The sequence below is a fragment of the Pinus tabuliformis genome, chromosome 6 (assembly GCF_031772625.1).
Source record: "Pinus tabuliformis cultivar Carrire ecotype Pingquan chromosome 6, CPIR1, whole genome shotgun sequence".
Lineage (NCBI taxonomy): Eukaryota > Viridiplantae > Streptophyta > Pinopsida > Pinales > Pinaceae > Pinus > Pinus tabuliformis.
Window position 1 is genome coordinate 1,256,426,164 of NC_142292.1, and position 24,974 is coordinate 1,256,451,137.

The 24,974-nt window shown below is 40.7% G+C and overlaps 1 protein-coding gene and 1 pseudogene across 13 annotated transcripts in view; both read right to left on the minus strand.

The window, feature by feature from the left end:
- The window catches only part of LOC149263220 (histone-lysine N-methyltransferase TRX1-like), a 372,050-nt gene that overhangs the window by 48,284 nt on the left and 298,792 nt on the right, over positions 1-24,974 (minus strand). The window lies entirely within an intron of this gene.
- Positions 21,771-23,082, minus strand: LOC149263222 (general transcription and DNA repair factor IIH helicase subunit XPD pseudogene; annotated as a pseudogene).

Genomic DNA, 24,974 nt, shown 5'->3' on the forward strand with positions numbered 1-24,974 from the left:
ATCTGTTTATCATTATGGTTCCCTATACATTTTTCTATTATTTGTTGTAAAATTTCAATTTGGAATATTACATAATTTCTGGATTAATAAAAAATGGTTTTTTAGAGAAATTTGAATTTTTCCTCAAAAATTAAAAAAAAAACCGACACTGGAGATTTAAAGAAGATCAAGATATTTTCAATGAATGAAATTATTTTGACGAAAATCAAGCGAACTAGCCGTTATTTCCACTTGGAGGGGTTTATTTTTCTCTCATTTTCTATATAAGGAAGCTATCAAGCTCCTATTTTCCATCTTTCGATGGAGTCATTTTCAATTGATGTATTAAGCTTTGCTCTGCTAGAATTATTTTCCGCATAATAGAAAGACTTTGAGGTTTCAGTTCATGGTGTTCTTCTATATGTTGACCCATGATATGTACTAGTGTTTTGTTCTTTCATGCTCTACATTGTGATAAATTTATAATTGTTATTTCAATTGTCAGTGATAAGAACATTCTATTGCTATAGCTATATAACCTTGGTGATTCGATTCACCTCGTGATCTAACAATTATTTTCAAGATTAAAAAGAGATCTACAAGTACACTAGCCCTTGGACTCCAAGTTCACAGACCGTGCGGAACAATTGACCTTGTTTGAGCTTTGGGTTTTCATTTTGACGAATGATTTCGCATGAGGGTTTTGGCCAGTGATTTTTCGAAATTATTCATCCATATTATCTACTCTAAAATCTCAACTTTTTAATTTTATTTTTTTACTTTGCATTATAAAGATTTTATCTACTAATTAGAGCTTGTAATTTAAAATTTGTGAATATAGTAGATTAATTTGTGAATAATTTTTAATAATTTTGTGGGCCCTTGTAATTTGTAAATACACATGAACCCTTTGTAATTTTAATTTCTCGTTGTACATAATTAATTTGGGGCTTTTCTTAGTGGCTTTATTTTAAATTAAATTTTAAATTAAATTTCAAAATATTTTTCATAGATTGTTTAAGGGTTTCAAAGTTTTATTTGTAATTTCAAAAAAATTATGGATAAATTTTAACCAATTTCTATTCCTAATCTGTAATATTCCTAATTAGCCATGCCTAATTGGAATATTCAATTTTGCTCAATTTTTGCCTTCTATAGTTATTTATAAATAAAAAGGTGAGGAAGGGGGACATAACTCACTTTTAGAATAAAAGTCACTTCCTAGTAGCACAACGTTGTGACTTAAAGGGGAGCCAAGGGGGCCAAAGGGGGACGCAGAGATGGAGCCCACGTAGACACATGGAGGGACTGCGCAGAAGGGAAGAAACACGTGGCAAGAGGGGAATTACGTTGGAGAAGGTGAGCCTTGGGATTGAGAGAGGCAAAGGCTATAAAGGAGAGAGAAGCCCCCTCATTTTGATCATTCAGTTATGAGCATTTGTGATAGTCATTTCGACTTAGAGCACGCTGGCTATTTAGCTAGTTTGCAGCACTGTTTAGTGCATTGAGTGTCTCTGTTCGGAGATCTCACCCTTAGCCTCGGCGGACTTCGAGTGCCTGCTCGAGCAAGGTATTTCCATTAGCATTTCAGTAGTAGTTTCATCAGCGTTTCAGCAGCAGTTTCATCAGCATTTTGGAAGAGTGCGCAGCACTGAGAGGGGGACGCAGTTCTTTCTCGCAGGAGTCTGGGTTGAGGGTTTGCAGTAGTATTTGCGCTGAGAGATTGACCAGGGGATCAACCCTTGCATATTGGAGAGTTTTGGCAAAGGTTTCAGGCAGATTTCTGGAAGGTTTCATTCAGTGGCAGCGCAGAGCATTGAGGGACTGCGCAGAACCCCAAGAAAGTGATTTTCAAGGGTCGGCTATTTCAGAAAAGCTTTCTGGGTTTTTCTGGGTTTCTTGAGTAGAGTCCGATTCCAAAGTTTCAGCCTATTCTGAGGAAGGGAGCAGCCCCAAATCCTCATTTGATTTCTAGCAGTAGCAGCGGCACGACAATTCTCCAGCAACTTGGACGCAGTTCAGAGAGGGGCCATTCTTTTGCTATTCTGAGTGTATATCTTCACTTGCCTTGTGCAAGTCGAGGTGCCATCTTTCTGATCACCTCCTGTACTCCTATTACTCAGTATAATAAAATGGCTTAACATTTCTCTGCATTTCTTGAGTATCTGCTTATGGTTATATTGTTATATGTTGCACCATTGTTATTCTATATCTTTGAGCTTCTCGGCTATTATACCACTTGTGTGTTTTCTTCTATACTCTTAGACAAAGTCTGGAAAGGGCCAGGTAGCCTCCGGATCTCGTCCTCTTTTCAGAGGCGACATATCTGGTAAATGCCCCCCTAGTCCATCTCTGGTTGGAATTTGCTTGTGTTGAATATTCCTGATATGGGATATTACATAATCCTTGCAATTATTTATTTCCTTTTGTATGTAATTTTATAATTGTAAATAAGTTGTAAATTGGATTGCGAATATTGAGAAACAATTTTGTTTCTCTTTTAATTATTCAGCTTTGTATATTTGCCATCTTGGGGTTTTTAGCCTGTTTCCTTGCAGCGAGGACAAGGGTTTCTTCATTAGTTTGTTTTGTAGGATCAGCTGGACGTCTAGGACCATTATTGTCATCTTGGAGGGCCGCAAGCCTTAACAGCTGTTCTAGCCACACAATACAGTGGATTTCACATTATTTGTAATTGTTGTGGCACGTCAAAATTTCACGGAAGATTTTGGAGCAGCCACAGGCTCAAAAGGTTCAGGTTACCTTAACCGCACGGTTACAAACATATTGCATACTGATTCTTGGTGTCTCCGCAGGCTTTTCGTTCACCATTTCAAGGGCTTAATCATTTGATTTCTGGGTCTGAACACTTGAGGGATGCTTTGAGGCCTAGTTGCAAGCCTGAATGGCTCAAGTTGGCTTAGCCGGATACATTTTGAGGTCTGTCCATACCCTATTTGATTTTAAAAGGCTAACCTTTCTGTGATTGCAGGATAGCTTGGAGGCTTGGAATGGTCTTGGCACTTATTTAAGGCCTAAACTTTGAGATTTTAGAGTTCATCTTGCTATACAAGTTTCTGAGGCCAGGCTGCTAGCATTCACAGTTTTGTCTATCCCTACTGTGGCCTATTTATCACTGTGTATTACACCAGCTCTGAAGCATATAAAGTGTAGCCCCTAATCATCACAAGGAAACACATAGCAGTCAGTCCCAAACACTAAATAATTAACACAACAATTACACATTAATCACAAGTGTTTTCCTTTTGTTCTCATGCCTTTGGTAAATGATCTTAAGTAATTGTGTTACAATGATTTACTAATCTTGATATGGCAGAGGTCTGATTTGATAATCAAGTGGCATCTTCTTAGATTGATATATTATTTCCAATTTGGTCATTATGCAACAAATATTGTGTCTTGCATTTGGTAATTGATCTAGATTCCTGTAGGTTGATTGCGAATTACAGTTGACTGATAAACACCTGCACTGATCTGATTTGGAGGTTGCACCGACATTACAGTGATATAGTACAGGAATTTCTTGATATAAGGCTACAGCAATAGATTCAGTGGCACATTAAAGGTTTGATACATATTTGACTGACTGGATCACTAGTATTTGAGTAGCAGATTTGCATTTGTTGCTCTTGTGACTTGAGTATAGCCATGTTGGGCTACTAACCTCTCTTCCATTCCATTCCTTGTCGTCTTTGCATCTCATAATTGGATAATGCATTTACTCTTTTGAGAAGCATTTTTACATAAGTGTCTTCTCTGGCATCATTTCATTTCTGGTCATATGCATTTTCATCTTGTTGACATTTTGCTTGAGAAAATTGTGGCAAAACTATAGGGTCTCATAAGTAACAAGAGATTGTGATTTCATCATTTTTCTATCATAAATATAGCATAAAGAAACTCTAATAAGCAGTTCATTTGATACCAATCTCCTAATTGAACTTAATGCCTAAAGGTCACCCAATGTGTCATTGACTTGTGATCTAATTGATAAATAACATAAGAGCCTCCTTGTGCCTAATTGTAAAATCTTTTGTCATAAGTAGCCTTAAGTAAGATCTTGTTGATAAGCATCAAATGATTTCAAGTTGCTAATCATTAATCAATCTCATTATTGTGCTCTAAGTATCACAAAGAATTTGTAGAAGTACCCTTTGTATTGTTTCATCAGGAAAATCGCCAAATTGCTCTAAAGTGCTTCATCTACTTACTCTTATTGTCTTGTGTTGAATATCATTGAGAGCATTTTTGATCTCTAGTGATATAATTTAATTAGAGTGCTTAATAGCTTATCACATCTTAATAAATCTCACTAGAGCATTCACCCATATCTTGCATATCATTATAGGATTAGAAGTGCATCTTTAAAACATACCTCCAAGCATAATCTTAGTTGATAGAAAGATAGGATCACTCCTCTCTCCTGGCTTGCGACGCTTGACCCTTGCACTAAGGCTAAAATAAGTGACCTTGCAATTCTCTTGTGGGCAATCCCTTGTAGGAAAGGAGGCACCTGGGTCATTAGAACCTCACAGGAGGTATCGTTAATGAGACCATAGCCTCCTTCTTGTGGGCTTCTTTCTACAACCTTTTCGTGAGACTTGCTTCAAGACAGCTAAATTGAGGGTTGCATTCTAATTAAAACTAACCAAGAACTTGCATCTCACTTAGTTCTAGGTACCGCATCTCATATAGGATAGATTTCATCCTAGCAGCAAATGTCCATCCAGTAATTTAGATTCTAATCTATATTAGTAATTTGGCTCCTAAGGCACTGGTCTCTAATTGATAATCTCAATAAGTCTAATCAAGGTGTGCTAAATAATTAAACTTGCCAATAATCCTTAACCAAATTGCTAGGGCATTCAATTGTGTCTCCCGAACTCATCATCTCATTTCTAAGGACAACCCCACTTAGCCTGTTGTAGGGAGACAACTTAAACAAAGAAGGTTGGGATGAAAGAGACAACCCCTGCCTTGAGCGCTATCGCATTCTAGGCCCTGCCTTGAGCACTGTCAGAAGGAATTCGATCTACCTCTAGGCTTTGCGCTGCCACTGCATCAGCACTGTGTGGGGCAGCGTCAGCCTCTCTCTGGACGTCATTCTGTCCTCTCTGCCTTGTACTCTCCAGCCTAGGAAAACTCCTCACTGACTACTATGCATGCCCCTCAATGCAAAAGATCACTTCAAAATTCTCTCCAGCAGCTGCTCTGCTTCATAAAATCAATCTTCTGAACTTCACTTGATGTGTTCTCCAATTTCCCCTCAAGCCTCTTCTTATATCTTTCTGTTGGACAACAAACGACCTAGATTAACTTCTAATCAATGGCTTAGATCATTTTGGCTTGATCCTCGCCTTCTTCTAGAAGTTTCACCCACAGTTAGATTAATACCCTTTAATTATTTTAATCTCCTCAGTGTAGACTTAGGGTCCCATTAAAAATAATTAATTATTTTAATAAAATTGTCTCCAGGTGGAATTTCCCAAAATGATTTCTGGGTATTGGAGAATGCATGTGTCTAAGCCTCCCTGCAAATTGAGACCTAGAGCACATCCGATGCTACTAGAAATCAACAATTTGAGTTTTATTGATGATGTCATGTTTGGGATTTTGGTATGATCATGAAAACCTAACTTGTTAGGGTTGAATAATAAGGTCTAAAATCCCGAACCTTTGAAGTTTTGGTAATGTTGGTTTTGCTATGTTTCTGCATTGAAACCCCTAGCTCATTGGGGTTTGGTGGAATGTATCAGCAAGACCCTTATATTGTCTTAGAAATGATTTCCTTGGTATGTGTGTGTTTCTCTGATCAAGCCCTAGTCTAATCTAGATTTATTTGATAATTTTGTGAAGTTGGGTTTGACTAACACACGATATGAAATGTATTTCCATGATGATGAAATCTAGGCATGTATAGATATGTCATTTGGTGTGATTTGGGATAGCATCGAATGTGCTCTAGCCATGAAAATTGGTGGACAGGCAAAAACACATGAGATCTCCAATACCCAGAAAGGGTTTGGGCAGATTCTAAACAATTTGGGAGAAATTAAAATAATTAATATTTTTAATGGAGTCCCTAAGTCTAAACTTAGGGAAATTAAAATATTAATGTGGATTAATATAAAACTGTGTTAGAATTGTCCAAAAGACATGGATCAAGTCAGATCTAATCTTAGCCATCAATTAAGGACTTAATCTCAACCACTGATTTTTCAAGAGAAAAGTATAAGAGGAGGCTTGAGGGTCAGTTGGAGAGCACACCAGAGTGATCAGAGATTCTATTCTCTAGAGCAGAGTTTGCTAAGAGAGATAGAATCAGTCATCAGTTGCAGCGAGGGGCAGTGAGTACGAGGGAGAGAGGCAGGGACAATGTCGAGAGACTAGCATAGAAGCAGAGAGAGGTGGACACAGAGCCAAAGGGAGCCACGCAGAGGCAACAGAGACTGCGCAGAGCCAGAAAGGCCTGCGTCATCCTGAACATGTTGATTTGGGGTAGCATCGGATGTGCTTTAGCCATGAAAATTGGTGGAGAGGCTAAAGCACATGAGATCTCCAAGACATAGAAATGGTTTGGACAAATTGTACCTGGTTTGGGAGATATTAAAATAATTAATATTTTTAATGGAGTTCCTAAGTCTAAACTTAGGAAAAATAAAATATTAATGGGTATTAATATAAAACTAGGTTAGAAGGTTCCAAAAGTCATGGATCAAGCCAAATCTAATATTAGCCGTTGATTAGAGATTTATCGGTCGTTGAAGGACCAACAGGAAAAGTATAATAGAAGACTTGAGGGTCAGTTGGAGAACACACCAGAGTGATCAGTCATTCGATTTGCTAGAGTGGGGTTGTTAAGCAAAGTCGAATCGGTGATCAGCAGCAAGGGGCAGTGGGTACTGGACAGAGAGGCAAAGATAGTGCCGAGAGACCAGCACAGAGGTAGACAGCGAAAAGCATCAGCCAGAGCAGGCCACACAGAGTCCAGCAGAGACAACGTATAGGCTAGAGGGACTGTGGCATCCACGTAGAGAGCAACGGAAGTGACGCAGAGGATCCCAGAGGCTGCGCAATGCCTCAGAGCACTGACGAAGAGGGGTTTGGGGCTAACGCAGAGGCCAGAAGGGCCAACACAGAGCTTCACAGTTGCTAGAGAGGGTTTCGTGGGACAAGTTTTCTAAATACCTGTTTCCTAATAAAGAGGTATTGCTGCCAGTTATTTTTCTCTGTCGACTGAACCAGTTTGGCTCCCAGTTGTACTCAAGGAAATACTGCATAATAATAAACCCTCATAATAGCTGCATTAGTTTTCCCACATTGGGTTTTTTCGGGGACATTTGTCCAAAAATAACGGTGTCACTTGTGCGTTTGTTTTCTTTCAGCTGATAATCTATAGATATTGAGATTGTATTGTTTATTTTGTTATTTATATGTTTTAAATAACTTGTTCGAATTTAACAAGTAGAAGAAATAAACTAGAAGAATACATATTGAATTTCTAACGGATAGACTTAGAAATTTCAACATGGTATCAGAGCGTGGTTGCAAATCATAGGAGAGTTGAAGGCATCAGCTAAGCAGAGCATTTTCCGTAAAATCAACTGTCTTGAGTGACAGAAGTTGATCCTTGTAGAAGCGACAGAAGAAAGGTTGACACAGAGGGATTGCGTCATCAATCTGGGCCAGAGAGAGGCCAGCGCAGAGGCTGAGGAGGGCAAAAAGAGGTTCACGCAGAGCCACGCAGAGACTAGCAGGGTTGACACAGTTGGCCGAGGGATTTGCTTTGCCAGTGTCGGGATTGCACATGCCACAGAGCCTAGAGGCTCAGTCCTTCAGTTTCTGGGGCATAGGAAGTTGTGGGTAGCTTGTGGGAGCGAAGCTGGTCGGGTACTGTGGTCAGAACAGTACCTAACAGGGAAAAACCAAGGTAGAGAGAGTTGCTACTAAGGTGGATTTCTAGCCAAGGAATCTGGATCAGTGTTGCAGGTGCACAGAAGATCAGAGAGGTGATACTTGACGATTGGAAAGAGGATTTCCAAAAGGGAAATCGTGGCTTAGAGGGAGTCCAGCTGAGAACTTCCAAGCGGGAAGTAAAGAGACTCAACAGGAGTCGAAGAGAGAACTTCCAGAGGAAAGTAGAGAGACTCGGAGGAGTCGACAGAAGAGCAGAGAGATGGTCATGAATGGGCTAAGGGCTTAGGACAGGCTAGACGGGGCGTCCAACTTTGTCGTCTGGAAGGCCAAGATCTTGTCCATTCTAGATAGACATCGCATCAAGGCCTTCGCCTTGAGAACAATGGCTATGCCAGTTGACCCAACAGCTAATGAGAAGTACGAGGCAATGGCCAAGGCAAAATGCATCATCCTTGGGGGCAAAGGAAATGCGGGACACCTTGAAGACGTTGTACCAGCATACTTTCGTGTAGAGGAAGATGTTACTTGAGAATCAACTACGATTATACCAGATACAGAAGGGGGAGCAAATAGATCACTTCCTCGGTTTGTTGAAGGATATCCGGGACCAACTGACTTCCATAGGAGCCACGCTGGATCAGGAGTTGATGGTGAGGACCCGCACTAAACACAGTCTCTGAGCAGTGGGAGACATTTGTCTAAGGCATACTGGGCAGGGCGAGTCTTCCAGATTGGGAAGAACTGTGGGCGGCTCTTTAACAAGAAGAGATCAAACAGCTAAGCAAGACGGGAAGCGGCAGCAAAGAAGTCCGGAGCAAGAAGGAAGAGGAAGAGGATGCAGCTCCCGGATCTGCGGGAAAGCAGGAGAAGAGGAAGCAGAAGGACCTCTCCAAGGTCAAGTGCTTCCACTGTGGGGAACTGGGTCATTATGCGAACCAGTGTCTGAGAAAGAAGAACAAGGGAGAGGCGTTTAACTCTAAGGCAGCGCCAGGGAAGACAAAGAAGGAAGTTGAGGAGGACGACGATTGTGCCATGAGTGCTCATGTACCTCTAGAGAAGAGGTGGGGAGACATCGCGCTATAGTCAAGAAGACTACAGGCGATGAGGGGCAAGATCCTTGAAGTACCCAAACTCTTGGATCATAACTAGCTATGGGAGCCCCAAAGAGACAGTAGCAGGATGGCGGTTGTCGATAGAAACGGATGCAAATGAACCGGCGGAGAGTTCTATAGCGCAGGAGTCCTTAGGCAGCGTGAGGCTAGCAAGTTGCAACAGTGCGAGAGGCATGAAGAGTGTTGCACCACTACAAGATGGTATAGAGAGGTGTGCAACGATGCGAGATGAGATGTGCAACGATGCGAGATGCAGGGAGTTGTTGCAGTAGCGCAGATGTCAGTAGAGGGAGCACTTGTTAGCAGCAGAGGAAGCTTCAACATCGGGAGTGTTTTTAGCCTGACAAGGATGTCAGAAATTGGGTGGATCAGTTACTTACTTCTCAGTAACTGAGTTGCAGTGTAGTAGCAGTATGCAGTAGCACGATGCAACATGATGAGAGGGGGATGCAGTGCAGATGTAGAGTTGGGAGGATGGACCAGCAGCAGCACGGATGCAAAGGGAGTTGCCGTACAGATGCAGTAGTGGCAGTGGTAGGGCCATGGGCAGCAGTACAGGATGCAGCAGTGCAGAGGATGTTGGGCAGGGAGGCCTAGCATCAGCACAGGTACCGGTGCCAGATAATCAGAGTAATGCTCAGTGAGGAGTATTAATAGAGCACAGTCCTCGCTAAGAGGGAGTGTTGATTTGGGTAGCATCGGATGTGCTCTAGCCATGAAAATTGGTGGAGAGGCTAAAGCACATGAGATCTCCAAGACCCATAAATGGTTTGGACAGATTGTACCTGGTTTGGGGGATATTAAAATAATTAATATTTTTTATGGAGTTCCTAAGTCTAAACTTAAGAAAAATAAAATATTAATGGGTATTAATATAGAACTGGGTTAGAAGGTTCCAAAAGTCATGGATCAAGCCAAATCTAATCTTAGCCGCAAGAAAAGTATAAGAGGAGGCTTGAGGGTCAATTGGAGAACACACTAGAGCGATCAGTCATTCGATTTGCTAGAGCGGAGTTGCTAAGCAAAGTCGAATCAGTGATCAGCAGCGAGGGGCAGTGAGTACTGGACAAAGAGGCAGAGACAGTGTCAAGAGACCAGCGCAGAGGCAGAGAGCGAGAAGCAGCAGCCAGAGCAAGCCACGCAGAGCCCAGTAGAGACAACGCATAGGCCAGAGGGACTACGTCATCCACACAGAGAGCAGCTGGAGTGACGCAGAGGGTCCCAGAGGCTACGCGGTGCCTCAGAGGGCTAACATAGAGGGGTTTGGGTTTTACGCAGAGACCAGAAGGGCCAACACAAAGCTTCAGAGTTGTTGGAGAGGGTTTCGTGGAACAAGTTTTCTGAATACCTGTTTCCGAATAGAGAGGTATTGCTGCCAGTTATTTTTCTTTGTCCAGTGAGCCAGTTTGGCACCCAATTGTACTTAAGGAAATACTGCATAATAATAAACCCTCATAATAGTTGCATCAGTTTTCCCGCCTTGGGTTTTTCCAAGGACATTTGTTAAAAAATAACGGTGTCACTTGTGTGTTTGTTTTCTTTCAACTGATGATCTGTAGATGTTGAGACTGTATTGTGTTTATTTCATTATTTATATGTTTTAAATAACGTTCGAATTTAAAAAGTAGAAAAAATAAACCAGAAGAATACAGATTAAATTTCTAACGAATAGACTTAGAAATTTAAACATTTGGTTGAAAGCCTAGTTTGGTTTAGGACGGATATATTAATGTTGTCGAACATATGATATGCTTAGGAATGATTATGAATTCCTAGATATGTGTGTTGACCTAGTTATTGATGGTCATAAGATGTAGGGTTTAATAGAAGTCCTTGTCCGAGATTCTAGGATGATGATATTTGGAAATCTAAGGTTTGTAGTTGAATCCTAGTAATAGTTACATTGTCTAGTATGTGTGGTATAACAATCTGAGATCTATCTATTTAATGATTGTTGAGACTGTGAAAATGGAATTCTAGGGTTTTGGAGTTGAATCTTAGTAGAAGTGAAAATCTCTGATTAATGATGACAATATGATAATTTGAGATTTGTGTAAGATTGTTGAAATCTAAGTTTTGGTTGGATTTGATGGTTGACCATAAATCTAGGGTTTGCAACTAACCCTAGAGGAAGTTGGTCATGTTAATGACTAAGCTGTGATTAACTCTGATTGATTCTTTTGTATGAAATCTAGGATTTGTATGAAACCCTAGTGAGAAGTCTAACATATGAATTTTGAAAGGTTGTTAGATGCTTTATATTTGTCTAAATTATTTCTAGGGTTTGTTGTATGTTGATGAAAGGTATGTCATACCTTTGGAAGAAACAATGAAACCCTAGATGGAATTAAAGTTATTATGAAGTAGTCTAGGGTTTATGACAAAGTCCCTAGCAAGATGTTGAAGAGTATATGTCTCTTGTTTGTAATTAGGTTTGGGCATCTGATATGTATAAAGTTGAAATGCTTCTATGATTCTGATATGGCTAACTTCATGCTTCTATAGACTTCATTGTACTTGTTATTTAAGTTGTGTAGATACACAATCTTCAATATGGTGAAGATGCTCGTTGATGTGATAAGCATGATGAGGATAACTCTGATGAAATGGTTGGAAGTCACGAAAGATTCTTCGATGACGAAAAGAATAAGTTGATTTCCCTGAGGAAGCTTGCATAGAAGAGATCTCCCTAAGATTAAGAGGGAGTCTAGATAAAGAGGTGCTTCCTAATTGAGAGGGAGGGCATAGCTTGTTTCTTATTGAAGAATGAATTTCGAAGGATATGTTGTTGCATGAGAAGTAGAAAAGAAAAGTATATAATTAAGGAATCTTCTGTCAAAGATTCAACTGATAGTCCTACTGAGTTGAGGAGCAACATCTAGAACAACCCCAAAGGTTTGTATTTGATTAATGTACATGTGAAAGTATATTATTGATTGGGGTTGTGTTTGTACAGGTGAATCTCTCGAAGGTTTCGATAGCATGCTAGTTACCAATCAGTTTGATTGGGAGAGATTGGTCATCCTTTATCTCTTGGATCAAGGGGTGTTGAGGCTTTGACAGTGAAGCATTACATAGGAAGACATTTGGCCAACAATTCGTGTTGATGTCTGGGTCCCGATGTTGGAAAGGTTGTGTTGGTTATTAAGCTTTGTTTTGGATACACAACTGGATTTTTTGGTTGGTTGGTGGTTCACAAGTAAGCTTGATGGTACTTAGAGGGGTTGAAATCTTGAGTCCATCTTATTCCCACCTAGATAGATTGCCTTGGTAAAGAATCTAATCCATGTCATTGCAGTGCCTAAATTGTTGAGAGACCACTTGGATAGATTGCCCTGGTCAGGAATCTAGTCCATGGCATTACGGTGCCTAAAGTTCTTCATGGTTCATATAGTTTGAGATCTTCGAATGTATTAGTACATTATGAACACCACCCTAGTTAAGAGGGAGTGTTGGAAAATGTAACTATGTTCGGTCTTCATTAATGTACTTGAGTTGTCATGTAATGTACTTGTCAAAAGAATAAAAAAAAGAATTATTATTATTATTATTGTGACTTATTAAAGCATGGGTTTCATGCTTGGGTGACCATGGTTTAGGTCAAAATCCCCATTGAGGACTTTTAGGATTTATTTTGAATCAATAGAGTCATTGTACTTTTAAACAGACCCTTATTGGGCTTTTGAATCATGTAAAAAGGTTAAGTATTGAGTCAAGTATGAATTATGTAACCTCCACACCATGCCAGCCTAGAAGAAGATCAAATCGACCTAAAGACCCTATTCGACCTCACATGGAGCCTATAAATACAAGATCCTCGAATTCATTTGGAGCATCAATCTCTCACATAAGTTCGATTTCTATTGTAGTTGGGAAGAAGTGTGAAATTCTCTTGTAGCTGGAAAGAAGTGCGAAGTTCTCTTTTAGCTGGAAAAAGGTGCGAAGTCTCTTGCCGACAAGCCAAACAGAAAGAGAGTTTGGGAAGGTCTAAGGAGAAAAGGAAAATGGAAATTTTGGTGGTTCTCTTTCTATATTTCGTGCTCATGATTGGGAGATCAAAGTCTTCCAAGATTGTCTGTTGCCGGAAGTTGCTACCTAGTCAAAGTTGCTGGAAAGGGATCGAAATTCTAGGAGGTTGACTTGGTGTGGAGGGAAGGTCTTGTCTTGGTCTAGGGTTAAGAGTCTCAAAGAATACTATTGAAAGGAAGAATTTCTTGACTAGGTTTTCACCTCGAGGGGGGTTTTTCCATGGCATAGTGCCAACATCTGGTGTCTATTGTTTTATGTGTTGTTGCTTTGGTAATTGCTTGATGAACTAAAAGAAAGAAGATATAAAGAATCGTAATAATAAGAAACTGTTAATTTTATGTATGTTCAATGCTAGAGCAATTAATTTCAATTTTCGCAGTTAGCTCAATATCTTTTCCACATTACCAATCATAGTAGCATTAAAGTAAACTACAGATAAAACATAAATATAAATCGCAGAAGACAAGCCAAGACAAGAGGACACAAGATGTGGCGCTAGCCAAGGACAAACCCCAATGTTGGGAACCTTTGATCAATTATTCTTATATGTTCTTCAATAGTTCAACCAGTGTTGCGGGGGAGCGTCACCCCCCTTTGATCCCGCTCCCAATCCACGCTCCGAGCAGGAGCGACTCGGGAGCGAGTCGAGAGCGTGGTCCCTAAAAAAAAACGCTCCCTATCTTTTAAGGAGAGTTTGAGAGCGGTTCTGACCTCATTGGATTTCATATGGAGAAAGTAGAATTTTAGATTTCATTCAAAATCTAGCAGACTTATCAGTTTTTCAGGATTTAAGGATTGGGGGATTGCAATGTTTCCATTGAATTTTGTCACGTATTAGGTTATGGAACTCGTATTTAATCAAGAGCACCAATCCCTCTATGTACCTTCATGTTAGTGAGATTAGTTGTCGAACTCCTCTATCATGACCCTCCTAAAAATGTACGCATCACTCCAACAAACTCTTGACTTGACATGCTATGCTTTTTCTATCTTGTGTTAATGCTTAGACGGTGATATTAATGACAAAGATCCCTTTACAAATACAGAGGTAATGACAAAGATACCTCTGGATATTAGTGCTTATAGGGTGATATTAATGGCAAAGGTCCTGATTTTCCAACAAGACTAAAAAATTAGACATTTCTCGTGGTGGCAAGAGGCCCAAGCATAAGCAATAGATAATAGATTTACTTGTCTTTTCTAGTTTCTAGTAGTTTTTATAACTATTGACTCTCATATTTATTATGACATTTTTTTAAACAATATCTGACAATTTAAGTTTGAAGTTGGCAATTATAACTCATTAGTAATCAATTATAAATATGATGCTTCATGAAATTTGAAATTTGTTTCATTTCATTTTATAACATTTCATTTCCTATTAGATATTATTTGTTGTAATGGTTACACTTAGCTTACAAGTACAACTTTGGCGATCAATGACAACAAATGTTATATATTGAATTTTGAAAACTTGAAACTTTAAGATTGATGAATCATGAGACTAAATATGTTGTATGTTACTATCTTATTAACTTGTCGATGTGGTTGACGAAGATTATAACTTCTAGATGATTGTTGGTATATGGTTCAATCTATGTTTTCTTTTATGTTTTCTATATCTAATTCATCATTCTACATGTTTTTGTTGACATATATGTATCAAAATATAAACATATAAAAAATATATATATTATATAAAAAATTCTCCAGGATTCGCTCCCAAACCAAGAGCTTCTGAAAATGATGCTCCCGCACCCATTTTCTGTCCCGCTCCGTGCTTTCGCTCCCGCTCCCAAGTAACACTAAGTTCAACAAAGAGGATGAGAGATAGTACATTTATAACTGAAGTCAACACTTTCACTTATCTAGATGAGAGCATAGATCATCTCTAAGAAGATGATACATGAGATCATTTGAAGACATGTTGCTTCCACTGATTCTCCAAGGTGACTACTTCACCTATCATCGTGTTGCATCTCATCATCATGCTGGACCTCACCGTGCTGCACCATGATGCACCTCACCGTGCTGCACCATGTTGCACCCATCACAATGTTGGATCTCATGACTGTTGCACCTAATGTTGTACTGTTGTCCCATGTGTCATGGTTGAACCATGTTGTCCATGTTTACTGTCCCATTGCTTGCTTGTTGTCCCTTGCATGCTTGGTGTACTTGCTACTAAGTACCATACAGTTGTCCCAATGTTAGTTTGTTGTCCCTTGCATGTTGTACCATACAGTTGTCCCAATGTTAGTTTGTTGTCCCGTGCATGTTGTTGTACCATAGCACGCTTGGTGTACTTGCTGCTAAGTACCATACAGTTGTCCCAATGTTAGTTTGTTGTCCCTTGCATGTTGTGGTACCATAGCATGCTTGGTGTACTTGCTACTAAATACCATACAGATGTCCCAATGTTAGTTTGTTGTCCCTATATGTTGTTGTACCATACAGTTGTCCCAATGTTTGTTTGTTGTCCCTTCTATTGATGACGAAGTTCCACCAATGTCACTGAACATAGGCCTATATTAATCTGCCCTCTAACAGTCCTCTTTGTTGCTCCAAAGGTTTCCAACCAAGGTCTTCAACATAGTGATTTCTCTCATAACCTTCATCAAGTTCACACCCTTTTCTCCATCCAAGTGATTGTACTGTTATCAACACAGTCCTAACATACGCTGCCTTGCTGGACAAACTTCAACGTATACCCTTTAGCACTCTTCTCCATGTCATACAAGCCGCTTTCAGACCTTCCTCATCTGCCTAAAGCTTGACGTTGTTGTTGTCCAAATTTGAGGTCAGATTAGGCATCTTTTAGTTGTGGTAAGATTCCTCCGTGGCCGCGACTGGGGCATGCTTGAATAGTCTTCCTTTTGACTGCATTAAGGGCTGCACTTCCCAGCAAATAGGAATCCTCCTCTTGTTGCATAGAACCCTCATTGACTGCGGATTATATCACCTTAAGGACTGCAGTTAGGATAGCATAGAGGCCTCTTGAGATTGCGTATTAGAGGATTGTGTCTAAGGAGATGACGCCTCCTAGTGCGGAATAAGGCCAACAGTTAGGACGTATATGGACTGTGACTAGGCCACGAACAGAACTGCGGCTAGAGCTCTTTTGAACAGCGTATAGGTCTCTCCCCTTAGGGCTGTGTATAAGTGCCTTTTAGGAAAGCGGATAGGGTCTCTTCTTAGACCCTCCATGGTTGCGCATTACTGCATCTTCATACGGCAGCATTAGGGTTTCCTTCACCGTGCTAGATCTCCCTTTCCTACTACATCTAGGGCTTCTTCATTAGGGTAGCGTAGAGCCTAGGGCACTCCCTCTAGATTAGGGCAGCGTTATCCCTTAGGATCTCTTCTCCTACTAAAACCCAAAGACAAGTAGAGAGGAAGAGATCCCAAGGGTGTTGAAATGACTTGAAGGCCGCCTCTATTTATACTAAAACGTTGAGCACAAGTGGGGTTTATTTGGTTGTTGGTCAACTTTGACGAATTGTCCCATAACATTAATAAATTCATATCTCCATGAATACTTATCGGAATCGGATGATCTTTAGATCAACCCTACATCTCTCGATGAGAGGGATCCAAGAAAAATATCAGCTGCCATTAATAAGATGACCCACATGGAGTTTGGCCCTAGTTGCCAATTTTAACACTCCCTCTCAACTGGGGAGAACTCCATCTGCTGATCCATATGTCCGACTGTACTATCTCTGCCATTAGTGTCGTGTACTGCTTTGCTCTGTTGAGCTCTACTCTGTTTTGCTGAGCTCTGCTGAACCATGAAGAAGAAGAATTGATCGAGAATGTCTCATACCATTCTCTACTGACCCGAAGTCAGTTTCATCTGAACAGAGTGTGTCATATCACTCTTGCTGAACCAAAGTCAGTTTTATTGATCCTAGATCAATATCACAAGAGAGTGTCTCAAACCACACATATTGATCCCAGATCAGTTGGAGGTCATCCTAGCATAGGGAGTACGGTAGATATAACGATGCGTCCATCGATAGAACTTCTATGGTCCCTAACCCTATTTCCCTGCTCATTGATCAGATGAGAGGTAGTATTTGATGTCTATCTGTTGGAGCAATCATCGAATACAGGATTCCTCAACAATTGAATCACCCCCTGGTTGTCACATAGGATCACAGTGGTATTCATCAGTGTACAAACAACGCACTGAAGAGCTTCCACAACCAGGCAACTTCACACAAGATCATACTCGTAGCTCTGTATTCGGTCTCGGCGGTGCTTAGAGCAACCGACTTCTGCTTTCTGCTCATCCATGATATCGAAGCAGAATCCAAAGAGAACCAACACTAAGAAGTGCTCTAGTGATCCTCCACACTTCCAGCCCAGTCAGCATTCGAATAATCATGCAGCTTCATATTTCCAGCAGTGTATCTCAATCCATGAGAGATTGTGCCCCGAAGATATCTCAAAAGATTCTTGGCACCAATCCAGTGAGGCTCAACCAAATATGAGCTCACCATGCTAACTGTAAAACATATATACGGACGAAAGTTCACCAAGAACAACAATCCAAATGAGTTTATGAAACTCAGAGGCATTTCCCAAATCTGGTCCAGCATCATCACAATGTAACTTCTCAAAGTTAAGATCCTCGCGGTACTCACGGGCTTGCAATTTACCATTCCACATCCGGAATCCAACTTCCTCTTACTTCTGCAAGTGAGAGGGTCAACACCTATCAAAAATAGGTCATTCTTAGAAGGTGTCGGTATGAGAGGTCTATCATCCACAACCTTCAAACAATGGTTTGGATCGGTTTCACTCTTAGTGAATCTCAGCTTCATCTGATAGCTATCAATCCTCTCATATCAAACCCGGGATGATTTGCTTCAATCCATAGAGGGCTTTCTTCCACCTGCATACATGAGATTCCCGATGAATCTCAAACCCCTCGGGTTGTTCTAAGCCTATGAACCTGCTACATGAGGGGAATGGTCCCTTTGTAAGATTTTCCTTCGGTACATCTCAAACATGTACCTTCATGCTCCTTTTGAATTCAGGCATCCTAGTCACCATCTGATTCGCATCGGATAGGGCCCCATAATAGACCTTCGGTGCTATAGATGACATGTGTCAATAGACATGATCCCCAATGGACCATCCTGCAACTTGATACAAATTGCCAACTCTGAACCCATAAGAAAAAAACATCTTAGGAAATTTCATTTTCATACACGTACCTTTCCATCGATGAATGCCACCTTGAAACCTTTGGTTTCCATTGCCGAAATGAACACCAGGTACTTCTTGCAATCAGGTACATAAAAGAGATTTTGTAAATGAATCGAGTTACCCTCATTCAATTGAGGGGTAACAACCTTTCTAGGATAGGTGGCATCGGTTCCAAGTATAATCCCACGAATGTTTCCATCTCTACCAAATTAGAGAGAGAGCACCCTTCTATTCGATGGAGTGCCTTGAAGCACTACAATCAATATGCCAGATTCCCAACGAATCTAAAGGAGAGGACCAATACAAGATAGCACTTCTTTAACTTATCAGAAAGAACATTTGATTCTTCATACCTGGGGTTCCTTGCTTTCTTGAAGAGTTAGCCATTTCCTTGATGACCCGCACTGTCATTCCTCTGATCATTGAAGATGTCCCTGGAATGATTGTTATCATCATCAAGTGATGTGTCCTTGTCATTCGGACACTCCTTCGCATAATGGCCGAACTTATTTCAAGCAAGGCATCTTCCTTTCCTTCCTCCCTTAGATCCGGACTTCCCATAGAAGTGATCTTCAGGTAGGCCATTAGAAACTTCCGTTGCGCCATTCTGATAATATTATCTGCTTCGACTTCACCCTTGGTGAATTTAGAAGAGGGATGAGGAATCCATTGATCCTTTTGTCCTTTCCCAACTATCTTCGGTGATTGTTCTTTCACTCTTGCTTGGGCTTTGTCTTCACCTCAGCTCCAATACCATGTTAATTTTAGGTATGTTCTATGCTAGAGAAATTTATTTCACTTTTCATAGTTAGCTCAATATCTTTTCCAGATTAGCAATCATATCAGCATTAAATTAAACTGTATATAGAACATAAATATAAATTGCAGAAGACAAGCCAAGACAAGAGGACACAAGCTGTGGTGCTAACCAGGGACAAACTCCAATGTGGGAAACCCTTGATCAATTCTTCCTATATGTTCTTCAATAGTTCAGCAGAGAGAGAGAGAGAGAAAGATAGTACTTTTACAACTGAAGTCAACACTTTAACTTACCTAGATGAGAAAATAGACCATCTCTATGAAGATGATACATGAGATCAGTTGAAGACACGCTGCTTCAACTGATTCTCCAAGGTGACTCTTTCACCTATCATCATGTTGCATCTCATCATCATGTTGCACCTCACCGTGTTGCACCATGCTGCACCCATCATCACAATGTTGGACCTCATGCCTGCTGCACCTAATGTTGTACTATTGTCGCATGTGTCATGGTTGAACCATGTTGTCCATGTTTACTGTCCCATTGCTTGCTTGTTGTCCCTTGCATGCTTGTTGTACCATTGCATGCTCGCTGTAAATGTTGTTAAGTACCATACAATTGTCCCAATGTTAGTTTGCTATCCCTTGCATGTTGTCGTACCATACAACTGTCCCAATGTTAGTTTGTTGTCCCTTGCATGTTGTTTTACCATAGCATGCTTGGTGTACTTGCTGCTAAGTACCATACAACTGTCCCAATGTTAGTTTGTTGTCCCTTGCATGCTGTTGTACCATGGCATGCTTGGTGTACTTGCTGCTAAGTACCATACCACTATCCCAATGTTAGTTTGTTGTCCCTTGCATGTTTTTGTACCATATAATTGTCCCAATGGTAGTTTGATGTCCCTTCTATTAATGACGAAGTTCCACCAATGTCACTGAACATAGGCCTATATTAATCTGCCCTCTAACAATCCTCTTTGCTGCTCCAAAGGTTTCCAACCAAGGTCTTCAACATAGTGATTTCTCTCATAGAATTTACTGTTCATAACCTTCATCAAGTTCACACCCTTTTCTCCATCCAAGTGACTATACTATTATCAACACAGTCCTAACATATGCTTCCTTGCTGGACAGACTTCAATGTATACCCTTCAGCACTCTTCTCCATGTCATACAAGCCGCTTTCAGACCTTCCTCATCTACCTGAAGCTTGACGTTGTTGCTGTCCAAATCTGAGGTCAGATTAGGCATCTTTTAGCTGTGGTAAGATTCCTCCATGGCTGCGACTGGGGCATGCTTGAATAGTCTTCCTTTTGACTGCATTAAGGGCTCCTCTTTCCAGCGAATAGGAATCCTCCTCTTGCTGCATAGAACCCTCATTGACTGCGGATTATATCACCATGAGGACTGCGACTAGGGCAACATAGAGGCCTCTTGAGATTGCGTACTAGAGGACTGTGTCTGAGGAGATGAGGCCTCCTATTTCCGGCATATAAGGGTCTTCTTAAATTGTGGATCAGGGGCAACATCTACAACGGAATAAGGCCAGCAGTTAGGGCATATATGGACTGTGACTAGGGCACGAACAAAACGCGGCTAGGGCTCTTTTCAACAGCATATAGGTCTCTCTCCTTAGGGCTGTGTATAAGTGCCTTTTAGGACAGCAGATAGGGTCTCTTCTTAGACCCTCCATGGCTGCGTGTTACTGCTTCTTCATAGGGCAGCATTAGGGCTTCCTTCACTGTGCTAGATCTCCCTTTCCTCCTGTGTCTAGGGGTTCTTCATTAGGGCAGCGTAGAGCCTAGGGCACTCTCTAGATTAGGGCAGCGTTATCCCTTAAGATCTCTCCTCCTACTAAAACCCAAAGACAAGTAGAGAGGAAGAGATCCCAAGTGTGTTGAAATGACTTGAAGGCCACCTCTATTTATACTAAAACGTTGAGCATAAGTGGGGTTTATTTGGTTGTTGGCCGACCTTGATGAATTGTCCCATAACACTAATAAATTCATATCTCCATGAATACTTATCGGAAACGGATGATCTTTAGATCAATCATACACCTATCGATGAGAGAGATCCAAGAAAAATATCAGCTGCCATTAATAAGATGACCTGCATGGAGTTTGGCCCTAGTTGCCAATTTTAACAGAAACATCACAAGTAATTATCAAGAATAAGAAAATCTTTCTGCCTTTCTGATTTTCTAACATGGTATCAGAGCTTTGGTGAAGACGGAAGGAAAAGATAGTCTCAAGCACTTGATCAAGGAACAATTCAAAGGGACTATCTCAAGGAAGGAGTCTACTATAGTCAAGGAAGATGTCTAACACAATCAAGGGAGAGAACAAACATTAAGGGGCTTGTAACTACAGGTCCTGGAAGAAGAGGATTGACCTAATCCTTGAAAAGAATACGGTACTAGACTTACAAACAAGTTGCGTTGTGGTTTTCTTTGCAAGGCACTATATTACAACAGCTGAAACGTCACCCACTGTTGTCGAACCATCAGTACAGACCCCTTTTCCACTCTTTAACGCAAGACAAAGTGAACTGTAAATGGTTCCTTGTTTAGGCTGTTTGAAATCAGACGAAGTGTAGGTGCAAAAATACAACCACGATACACCCGCAAATGCAAAATTGTGGATAATTATGCTTGAAGTCAACGATATGATGACAACAACATTTCCAGCCAGGCTTGCCACATCTTCACAAATTCGTTGATCAAAACTATCAAAGTTTTCCTCCCATCTTCTCCAAATCTTCTTGAGATAACGTCTTCCTACTACCACTGCCTTCCTTGTCACAAGGTTGAGCCATCCGACGTAAAACCTCACGGGATAGGTGTAAAGGCATGTCAGTGCTTAAATCGATATGTGCATCACCCAAATGCGGCCATACCCATCCTGGCAACTTTGACTGCTTGTCATGATGGTTGTATCTTTTTTCAGCAAATAACATAATTCCATAATCCGCTTTTGATCGAATAACATGACCAACACATGGTGCAGCTTGTCTCACAACATCAAATGTGAGAAAATGTCCTCCTTTTGTCTGAAATGGTTCTCTAAGGCCATCCCCACTAGCACACAGAATCCTGCTCAGAGTATATTGGAAAGGAACACCAAACATAGTGACAAAGGCATCCGTAATACTGATCGAAATCAATTCCCTCTGCGACTGAAAAGAAGACAACACCTTCAGGCACAACAACTACAATATCTAACGGATGTCGTCCACATTTCCTCACAAAACCAGAATCACTGCGCATATCAAATTTGGTACTCGATGGTAGATGACCACTCCCACATGTCAACACCATAGGTCATAAGCAATCCCTCATCAGGGTCATTTTAAAGGTCTGTGAATAACAGGATTGAAATTCAGCAGACGTGGGTGTAGATCTATAGGACGAAGATTCCCTGCTGTTATTATTAGAGATTGGAAATGCTGAAACACTGGCTTTGTCACAAGTGAAGCATCAAGGCAACTACGCTTAAAAATAGGATTTGGGACATCAGGCATTCTGTCATCAAAAGGCTCAATAATAATAATAGGAAACCAATGGTTGTATGTACCTATCACTGTAGCAAAATCATACACTGTTTGGATATGTAGGAATCCATCCGCATCAGTTATTTCCAGTGCCATCAGAAGAGAATGCAAATAGCAGAATTTCAACATCTTTTGGTCAATGCCAGCCTGTGTATTCATATTAGCAACCAATGGCACACGCCCTTCTGTTTGTACATCCTCAGTTATTATACGGATCTTCAGATATTGTACCCATCTTTTTAAAACGGACAAAAAATGTTCAGCTCATATAATATTTCCAGGCACACCTTCCTTTGCTATATCATCTGATAGAAGAGGATTAACAATCCATGTATCTGAGACTCTGAACATACCTGTCACTTTTGACATTGCAGATACAACATTCACCTTCCTCTCTGATTAATCCTCCACAATGACTCCAACCATGTTCCATAATCTTTTAGCAGTACCCATACATGTTCCAATCAGCTTGTGAACAACCCATATTTCTCCTTTTGGAAGGGTGACTTCTTTAGGAGGTAATGTTGCTGAAGCAGCTTTCACATACGTGTGAATTGGGTGCCTTCTTTCTCACCTTTCATAAACCTTTAATCTAGGATTCAATTGTTCTCTATGCTGTTCCATGATGTGAACATCATTAAAGGATCCTCCCTTGCCTGGATCATAAATTGTAATTGTTTTGTTGGAATGTTGTTCCAGGACATTTGAAGAGCCTCTATTGATATCCTGCAGATGTTGAGGTACCAAAATCAGTGATCCGCTTCTTGCACTCTGACTTATCCTCCCATACTGGTCAAGATTTAGAACTTTCCCCTTTACTGTTCCATTTTTGAAATTGCGGCTCCCTATGAGAACCCTAATGATAGGGATGACAAGGACTCTTTTTCAACACACCATTGAAAGGGAGTTGAATTTGATCAAGAACTTGCGTCCTTGAATTTGTGGTCACCTCAAATAGTTGTGGTGGTTTCTTCGACTCCTCATTGATAGAATGGGTAAAGTAGTCTCTCCCATCCATACTAGAACCATGCATCGTTGCCTTGAAGAAAGCTGGCTCCCGCCCTTCATACAACTGTGATGCCTTTGGTTTGTGAAAATTTCTAAACCAGAATCCCTACTGCAGCAACTGATGATATTACTCCTATTTGTTAAATTCTTTTAAACAAATTACTTTTAATCTGGGTTGTTGAATGTCAACGAGAAGATTATTTAAGGAAGCTTGAAGGTCATTTGGAAGACACACCGAGAGATCAAGAGATCGAATTTCTGAAGTGAGAAGTTCTCAGGAGGAAATTCTGATCAAGGAGATTTCATGCATAGAGGGGCAATGAGTATCTGGAAGAAGTAAGTTTCCCTCGGTCGAAGAGTACAAGGCAGAGAGAGGGCAAAACGACGTCCAGAGAGAGGCAAACGCTGGCCCATGCAAAGTTGATGCAGTGTCAGTGCATGCTGAGGAGGAGATCGAATTCCTATTGAGGAAATCGATTTTCATTAGCCGGGAGCCGAGGTGTGAGAGAGAGGTAGAGATTCGAATTTTCCAGCCAGTAGAGGGTCCAGTGAAGGAGCAACATGATACCCAACAGGGGTGATGCAGGAACTGTGTAGGAGTGACGCAGTTCTGCGCAAAGACTACGCAAATGCTACAAAAAATATCGTAATACATACACTGCAAACTCCACTTAATTAAATATTATGTGGAAACAAAAGATTAAGCAAGAAATAAAATACAACACAATTGACACCATTATTTTTGGACAAATGTCCTTGGAAAAACCCAATGCGAGAAAATCGGTGCAGCAGATTTGAGGGTTTTATTATTATGCACGAGAAATTCTAAGGACAATTCTTGGATGCTCAACTAGCAATCCTATACATAGAGAAACTAGACAAATGAATGGTGAAATGATCTCACCATGTCACTGGGAGAATCTGTGTCTAATCATGTTGAATTGGAGCCTCTACGCAGAACTGCGTCACTCCTACGCAGTCCCTGCATCACCCCTGCTCAGTATCACATTGCTCCTTCTCTGGACCCTCTGCTGGCTAGAAAATTCAAATCTCTACCTCTCAGTCTCAAACCCCAACTCGATTTCCTCAACAGGAATTCGATCTCCCTCAAAGGCATACATTGCCACTGTGTCAGCTCTGCATGGGCCAGTGTTTGCCTCTCTCTGGACATTGTTTTTCCCTCTCTGCCTCGTACTCTCCGACCCAGGAAAACTTCCTTCTTTTGAATACTCACTGCCCCTCTCTGCAAGAAATCTCCTTGATCAGAATTTCCTCCTAAGAACTTCTCACTTCAGAAATTCAATCTCTTGATCTCTCGATGTGTCTTACAAATGACCCTTAAGCTTTCTTAAATAATCTTCTCGTTCACATTCA